General features: G+C 38.0%; 1 non-coding gene across 1 annotated transcript; it reads right to left on the reverse strand.

Moving 5' to 3' along the window:
* Positions 1–7899: 7899 nt before the first annotated feature.
* On the reverse strand, positions 7900–7973 carry Smp_tRNA_01657_Pseudo_???.1.1. Its single transcript has one exon. It is a non-coding gene (tRNA).
* Positions 7974–9231: the final 1258 nt, after the last annotated feature.

Consider the following 9231-nt stretch of genomic DNA (forward strand, 5'->3'; position numbering starts at 1 on the left):
GTTATTGTTACTAATTAAAAACTTTAAAAAATCCTCATAGTAGAAAGCATGAGTCAACTGAAGCTAGACCACCATCGAAAACCTGGAAACACTGGACGGCCGTTTCGTCCTACTATGGGACTCCTCAGCAGTGCGCATCCACGATCCCGCTCTCACGAGACTCGAACCCAGGACCTACCAGTCTCGAGCCGAAACCCTTAACCGATAGACCACTGAGCTGGCATCCAACGGTGTTAATGTCTAACTTCAACTGATCCACGAAGTTGAGCAACCATTCACCAATTGTCTTCAGTGAGTTCCTATCTCACAACAGACGTGGTTTTGAACTCCACTGGTTACTGCTTCTCACTAGAGCTCCTAGATATACTTCTCGAAGTCACTAGTGAGCATATGTTTATATTAATTATCAGAAGGGGTTTTGTGGAGATTTAGTATTTTTTCATAGTAGAAAGCATAAGTCAATTGAAGCTAGAAAAATTCATTGGAACATGTATAATATGTTTTATTTATTTATTTAGACATATAAATATTGGTACAAAGAAGCACCAGATATATATGCGCCACAACAATCTCATTTGATTTGTGTGAGGGCTGCGATGATACTGCACAGGTGCCCAGACTGAAACGGGTGATTTCCTTAGGGGACCAAACCCAGAGCCTTTGACCTAAAGATCTGATCCATAAGGCAGTGGAGCATCGTGAGGAGAGGTAGTCTTGTGGTAGCCGGTGGTCAACGACTAATCCATACGCCGTTTGTTCCCTCAGGATCCTGGAGCCCATGTGCATCATTGGTTTGGAATCAGAGTTTTTCAAATCCCCTAGGTGAACTTTCCGTGTCCACCAATCCGGTTAAAGCGCTGGATATTCACTTTTCGTCCTCTCAATTTCATAAATAACAGTAATGCAATGAGAAGGCAGTGAGTAGGACTTGTGTGACAGAGACTATATACACGTGGCCATGTGAGAGCATTTGGAGAGGGAGAGCTAACTCTCTTCTTTCTCGACCGTACCAGGGCATTTGGGGGCAGATAGAAACTTTAGTATATTCATTTAATCAAAAATTATAATTGAATGTTAAAGTAAAGTTCATTTCTACCTGATGAATAACATGTGTAGAAAGATATGAGTGACCACAAATCATCCAATACTCTTTTGATATTGTTTATTTATTCAATTGAATGTAGAGTTCAAAATGTGAGTTTCGTCCTATTTTAGACTTGTCAGGTGAATTCATTCAATTCTTTCATTATCTATATATTATCTACTAGGAAGGATCAAATACAATCTTATATTATCAACAACGATCACCTTTCAACTATATGAATTCAAATCAGGACTCAGTAGCTAAGTAGATAACGTGATGGCGTTTGAAGCGAACGGTACGGTATTCGAGTCCCAGAGTAAACATCAACTCTGAGATGCAGGTACATCCAGTTGACAAGTCCCAAATGGGAGGAAACTTGCATCAAACCGGATTCCAATGCTAGCCACTATCCATCTTTGCTTACAATGCTTGTGAATTCAGGCAATATCAAAGCAGTTCGCACAGTATGCACATATGCCAATTATAGACTGATCAATTATAGTCCTAAATAACAATAGGAAGATACAATTCAATTCAAATGATAATTGTTTTTCTTTTTTCATTAAATATATTGGGTGTGTAATTCTTTGTTTGCTTTCCCCACCTTTCTACCTACCTACTCACCAACTTACCTACCTACCTATTCATTTGATTTTTTGGATATTTTTTAATTAACCCATAATTTCGTGACGTGTATTTCTACTTTTCTATTATACTTCCATTGAGATAGTCAGTCATCAAAAAATCTATGCGCTTTGTATACAAAAACCAAATTTATACAGTTTACAGTTACATCGACTCAAGATGACACATAGAGAGACAGTGTGTGTGTGTGAGTGTGAGTGTGAAGCTGGGAAAACAAAAGAGAAGAAACTTAATTCCCTACTTTAAAAGTTAAAATTACATTTCAAAAGATTTTCATGTTATATTATTATTGAATTACTTACTTACTTACTTACTAACACCTGTCACCAACCCTCATGGAGGAGTATAGGCCGCCCACCAGCACTCTCTTTACAACCCTGTCCTGGGCAATTCTTTCTAGTTCTTTCCAGTTGCTATTCATTCTTTTCATACATACTTACTTACTTACGCCTGTTACCCCTCGTGGAGGAGCATAGGCCACCCACCAGCATTCTCCACCCAACTCTGTTCTGGGCAATCTTTTCCAGTTCTTTCCAGTTGTTATTCATCCTTTTCATATCTGCTTATTCCTTCAACTCCCAGGGCAGAGTTTAAGTGGTTTGAATTATTTTTTCTGGTTAGCGTTCTTTTAGCGAGTTAGTTTTTCTACAGGATGGGGTCGCTAACCCCATGCCAAACCCTCCTCCTTTACCCGGGCTTGGGACCAGCAGTAACTCTAAAAGAGCTGCAGGCGGAGTTACTCTTTTCATATCTGTTTCCAATTACCAATGTAATATGTTCTTTGGCCTTCCTGTTTTTCATTTCCTTTCAGGACTCCAAGTTAGCAGTTGCCTTGTGATGCAGTTTGGTAGTTTTCGTAATGTATGTCCTATCCACTTCCAACCTGTCTTCCTAATTTCCTATTCAGCTAGAAACTGGTTTCTTCTTTCCCACAGAAGGATGTTGCTGATGGTATCTGGCCAATGGACATGCAGTATCTTAAGTAGACAATAACATTATACTAGATAGCATAATGAGTTTAAACATAAGCAGCATAAACTACAATGATATATCATAAATGAGTTAAAATGCAAACTATTAACCACTGATATTGTTTGCTTGTATTTTCCCATTGTTGTTTAGGACTGAAATTGATCAGTCTCTTGGTGGCATATATGCATCCTGTGCGGGTTGCTTCAATATTGTCTTAAGTCACAAGCTTTATAAGCAAAGATGGGTAGTGGCTAGTGGTGAAATCCAGGACGCACGTTTCGTCCTATTCAGGACTCTGGGATGCAGGTTTATCCGACCTGACGTGTTCCAAATAGGACGAAATACACATCCTGGATTTCCCCGTTAGCTACTATCCATGTATGATTGTGATTATACACTACTGAAAAGTTTTAAACTTGAAGGAGATATCTGTTCTGATCTTTATTTTCATGATTCTACAGTGACTATCAGTTTATGAAGTAAAACCATTTCTGTAATGACTTTAGTGATTTACATAAAGAGAACAAACTCATTTCATTTTGATATTTGAATGAACCACAACATTAAGATAGGATAATGATGATTATAATATGGTCATTCGATCCAATACCCGTTGAACAAGTTATTGAGGATCTATAGTTACTAAATCAATGCTCCAACAGAGAAAGCGATAGATACTGGGCTGTAAACTTGATTTAAAAAACAGAATATTACGTACTTCTTACAAATGATCAAGTGATATTTGTTTACAAAAAGAAAAAACATAAAGGGATGATACTAGTGGAGTTCAAACCATGTCTGTTGTGAGATAGGAACTCACTGAAGACAATTGATGAACAGTTGCGCAACTTCGTGGATTGCTTGAAGTTAGATATGAACACCATCGTATACCGGCTTAGTGGTCTGTCGGTTAAGTGCTCTGGCGCGAGACTGATAGGTTGATACGCACTGCTGAGGAGCCCCATAATAGGACGAAACGGCCATCCAGTGCTTTCAGGCTTTCTTTGGTGGTCTAGCTTCAACTGACTCATGCTTTCAACTATGAAAAAATAATTAAATAGTTTGAAACGTATTGAAAGGAATTCCAAATTTACTATTGTAGTAAACGAAAACAAAAGTGGGGACAATCGAATGTATTGTAAACATATAATTACATTTCCATATCAGTTACTCTCTATTCTCATTCTCTTTTCTTCGATCTTCTTAACCTTCTTCTGCCTCCAGGCATTTCACTTTCGATTGATGATATATACTACTTATATCTATCGACATTAGTAGTACACACCACATTACATAGTTGTATTATAACTTACTTACTTACTCCTGTTACTCCCAATGGAGAATAGGCCGCCGACCAGCATTCTCCAACCCACTCTGTCCTGGGCCTTCTTTTCTAGTTCTATCCAGTTTTTGTTCATTCTTCTCATGTCTGTCTTCATTTGTGTTCTTTGGTCTTCTTATTCTCCTTTGGCCTTCAGCATTCCATGTGAGGGTTTGTCTTGTGATGCAATTGGGTGATTTCCTCAAAGTGTGCCTAATCCACTTTCAGCGCTTCTTCCTGATTTCTTCCTCCACTCGAATCTGGTTTGTTGTCTCCCACAGTAACTTGTTGCTGATAGTGTCTGGCCATCTGATCCGAAGTATCTTGCGTAGACAACTATTAATAAACACTTGTATCTTCTGGATTATGGCTTTCGTAGTTCTCTACGTCTCCACCCCATACAGTTGAACTGTCTTCACATTTGTATTAGAAATTCTGACTTTGGTATCGGTTGACAATTGTTTTGAGTTGCAGATGTTTTTCAGTTGCAGTTGAGGTAATTTCCTCAAAGTGTGTCCTATCCACTTCCAGCGCTTCTTCCTGATTTCAAACTCCGCCTGTAGCTCCTCCGGGGGCTACTGCCGATCCCAAACCCCGGTAAAGGAAAAGGGTTGGTCATGAGGTTAGCGACCTCATCCCATCGAAAGCCAACTCGCTAAAAAAAAGCTAACCTGTATTATAACAAATTGTATTATTTATTGAAAGTAGAATAACAGTCAATAATATAAAACTTAAAATGAGATTCCTGATAAACTTTCTAACTGTAAATCTCTCTATTTTGTTGAACTAAATTATGTACACCAAATTGTCTACAGATGCTCATAATAATGATAACCATCTATAGTAACAGGAACCTGTACGCTATAAATGGTACTGATCAAGTAATTAATTATGGTCACTTAATTGTGTGATACATTATCTATATCTATCTATCTCTATATATAAAGGGTTTTACTCTTTTGAATTTTCTATTCTCCCCCCCCACTTTCATAGCTTATTCCATTTCTCCCTCCCTCCCTCTCTCTCTCTCACTCGGTTTCTCTCACTCTTATTCATATTTAAAATGACGCCAATTGTATCTATCGTTTTATTATCATGATGATGACAATCGTAGGAGTACTACCATTGGTAATGATTAGTATTATTATTATCATTACTATTAGTAAGGTTATTAGTAGTAATATTAGTAGTAGTGAAAGTTCTTTCAAAAAAAACACCCAATTATAAAGTCTCCTTTAAAAAAAATTGTCTTTCTACAATTTTCTGTCAACAAGGGGCCTAAATAGAATAATAATAGAGGTTTGAATAATAATAATAATAATCTCAATGAATGTCACGCAACTGAAAGTCTCCATTAAAACAAAAATAGAAGAAAAAAAATTATGGAGAATGAACTGACGAAAAACTTTTTTGTCTGTTTGTTTGTTTGTTTTTTTGTTGAAAAAGACACCGTTGGATGTCGGCTTAGTGGTCTAGAGGTTAAGTGTTCGTGTGCCCCCAAATGCCCTGGTACGGTCGAGAGTCGGGAGAGTCAGCTCTCACTCTCCAAATGCTCTCACATGGCCACGTGTATATAGCCTCTACCAGGGAAGTCCTACTTACTGCCTTCTCACAGCTTACTGTTGTTTACGAAATTGAGAGGACAAAAAGAGAATGTCCGACACCTTAACCGGGTTGGTGGACACGGTGAGTCCACACATAGGGGAGTTGGAAAATCCTCATTCCAAACCAATCATCCACATGGGCTCCAGTATCCTGAAGGAACAAATGGCGTATGAATCAATCGTTGATCACCGGCTACCATGGGACTGCATCTTCTCACGATGCTCCTCGGCCTTGTAGATCAAATCTTTGGGCCGAAGCCTCCGGTTGTGGTCCCCTAAGAAAACCGACTGCTTCAGTTTCGGCACCCGGGTAGTACCACATCCCTCACACAAATCAAATGAGATTTGTGTGGCGCATATATATCTGGTGTCTCCTTTTACCAATATTTATGTGTTTAAATAAAATAACTGTTGTCTGTGAGACCGAAGGTCTTGGGTTCGAGTTCAGTGTATGAGACTATAGATGCACACTGTTGAGGAGTCTCGTATGAGCACGAAATAGTTGTCCAATGCTTTCAGGTTTTCAATTCAATTATTTAATTATTACAATCTATAGATACACATCGATGTAGCCCAAAGCGAAAGTTTATCTTTAACACACCCCTGAATGGTAGGCCGGCTAGAGAAAACGATTCGAAGCTTGGCTGTGTAGAAAGTGTTATTCAACGATTTTGAAATCTTTTCAAAATCCTCTTTCTGATAATAATTCAAAATGAGTTTGTCGGTAAATGATGATGACAATTGTAGCGTATTATTTGTATCATTATCATTGAGTCTATATTCAATAAAGGATATGTCTGGTAATATCTTAATGGGAGATCGATATTTGTATTTCCTAGATCACAAAGGATTCGCGGATATCACCAGCAGTGAAATATTACAACAAGGACTAACTAGGCGTACAGACACTGAAGACCTAGATGCATCCAATAATTGTTTCATCTCAACAAAGAACGCCTCAACAGTAAGCATCGGTGACCCGAAAATTCGACTGCTAGTGATGTTATGGACGCTGGATGTTGAGGAGTTCAATGTTAGAACGAAAACTTATCCAGTGTTTTCCAGTATCCAGTGATTGTTTCATAAAGAACTGTGTTTTTTTAATGATTATGTAATAGTTCATCGAGACTTCATTCAATATCGACTGAAATCACTGTATAGTTAACAACTGATTAAGTTTCGTTATCGCAACTCTCCTACAATCAATTTCGATTATAGTTAAGTATTGTTATGCCCTTTTATTAACTTATTTATTTATCTGAACACATAAATGTTGGTACAAGAGGGCACCAGATATAGATGCGCCACACAAAAGATTGTCATTTCATTTAATTGCTTGAAGGTTAAAATACTGCCCGGGTGCCCGTGGGCACACCCGGAGCATTTAACCTAAAGATCTGATACACAAGGTAGTGGAGCATCGTGAGGAGATGTAGTCCCATGGTAGCCGGTGATCAACGATTGATTCATACGCCATTTGGTTCCTCAGGATACTGGAGTCAGCCCATGTTCACCATTTGGTTTGGAATGAGGGTTTTCCAACTCCCCTAGGTGGACTCACCATGTCCACCAACCCGGTTAAAGCGACGGACATTCTCTTTTCGTCCTCTCAATTTCGTAAACAATAGTAATGCTGTGAGAAGGCAGTGAGTAGGACTGTCCTGTCCGAGGCTGTATATGCGTGGCCGTGTGAGAGCATTTCGAGAGAGTGGCGGGCACTCCCCACTCTTAGCCATATCAGGACATTGTTATTCGAGCAGAAACAACTCATCCATTTCTTTCTACTGTTACGATCACTATCTTGTCTGTGTAAACGTGTACGCTTGATTACATATGACAACCTACTCACATATCTCTTCCTAGCTTAAGTGTTGATAGCTTAAATATCGCTTAATGAATCATTCTCTTCCCCGTGTTTGTATGTAATCGAATGCTATTATTAGCCTTAGCCTTTCTTATCTTCGCCTTGATTCGATTTGACTAAAAATTTGCCTCTGTATTTACTCGCACATACATCTTCGCCTTTTTACTCCAAATTCACTCAATGTGCTTGTAGCTTTGTTATTTGTGTCATCCGCTAATAAACTGTAGTCACTGCTTCTTATTACCTTCTGATTTAAAACACCTTTAGGACCAGTTCATTTATTTCGTTTGTATAATCAAACTTTTATACAGTAAATATACGATTAGACAAATTCATTCATCTTGCTATTCTGAACATCTGGAACGGCCATTTCGTCCTATTATAGAACTTCTCAACAGTCCACATCAATGACCCCGCTCGAGGGATTCGAACCCAGGGCCTTCTGCCTCACGCGCGAACGCTTAACCTCTAGACCACTGAGCCTATACTGAACACCACTATATTTTATGATTGAACATCCAGTTGTCAGTCGATATTAAATATATAAGTGGGTAGTTTTTAATGTCATTCAGCATATTCAATGTTTTAATGATTCTCCTTAAGATACTTGAAAAGGCCATTGCAAAGCCATTTACATAAACTTAACCTATATGCCTATCAGAGACTTGTATAGATGGTTACTTAACTCTAGATAATTAACTTATCAAAGAGTAATATACTGGAAATTTCATTGGAAAGGAAAAATTACTCTTCTTTGTTAACACAACATTTATTCCACACTTACTTACTTACTTACTTACTCACTCACTCACTCACTTACTTACTTACTTACTTACAAACTTACTTGCTTACTTACTTACTTACTTACTTACTTACTTACTTACTTACTTACTTATCTACGTCTGTCACTCCCAGTGGAGCATAGGCCGCCGACTAGCATTCTCCAACCCACTTCAAAAAGTATATCTTCATTAACGTATGATTATTTTTATGTAAAACACTAAATTCATAGATACTGTTCACATACTTGAATAGTACTATTTTGATGTGGGTTTACTTATATCCATATAAGTAGTATATAACAATGTTCAGGCATTGAATGTGTTTCAGTAGAAGATCCATAAGGAAAGAACAGGAATGAAGCACAATCGGTATGAAAATCCATGAACAATAAAAATCGGAGAAGATGGATTGATATTTGCAGAGGGAATAGTCAAGATTGAGACAGTTGATCGATAGTTTGTAAACCATCTGTTTACTGTATGGTTATCAGATTTTAGTAAGATAGTCTGTAATTTTGTGCTCAAATACATTCGATTGTCTTCACTCGTGTTCTCATTCACTACACTATTATCATTATTACTGTGATGTGTGTTACTGATGTCAACAGATATAAGTAGTATATAACATCAATCGAAAGTAAAATGCCTAGTAGCAGAATGTTAAGAAGATCAAAGAGAAGAGGACGGAAACTGCATCACGCGGCAAGTCCTAACTTGTAATCCTGAAGGGAAGCGTAAAAGAGGAAGGCCAAAGGAAATATTAAGTCGGGAAATAGAAGCAGATATGAAGAGGATGAATAAGAACTGGAAAGAACTGCCAAGAACAGGGTTCGATGGAGAATGCTGGTGTACGGCTGATGCTCCTCCATGAGGAGTAACAGACGTAAGTAAGTAATTTCTTAGATTTTACCAAGATATTCCGTAATACTGTATTAAAATATATTTGATTATCTCCACTG

This window comes from Schistosoma mansoni, chromosome 2 (genome assembly GCF_000237925.1).
Source record: "Schistosoma mansoni strain Puerto Rico chromosome 2, complete genome".
Lineage (NCBI taxonomy): Eukaryota > Metazoa > Platyhelminthes > Trematoda > Strigeidida > Schistosomatidae > Schistosoma > Schistosoma mansoni.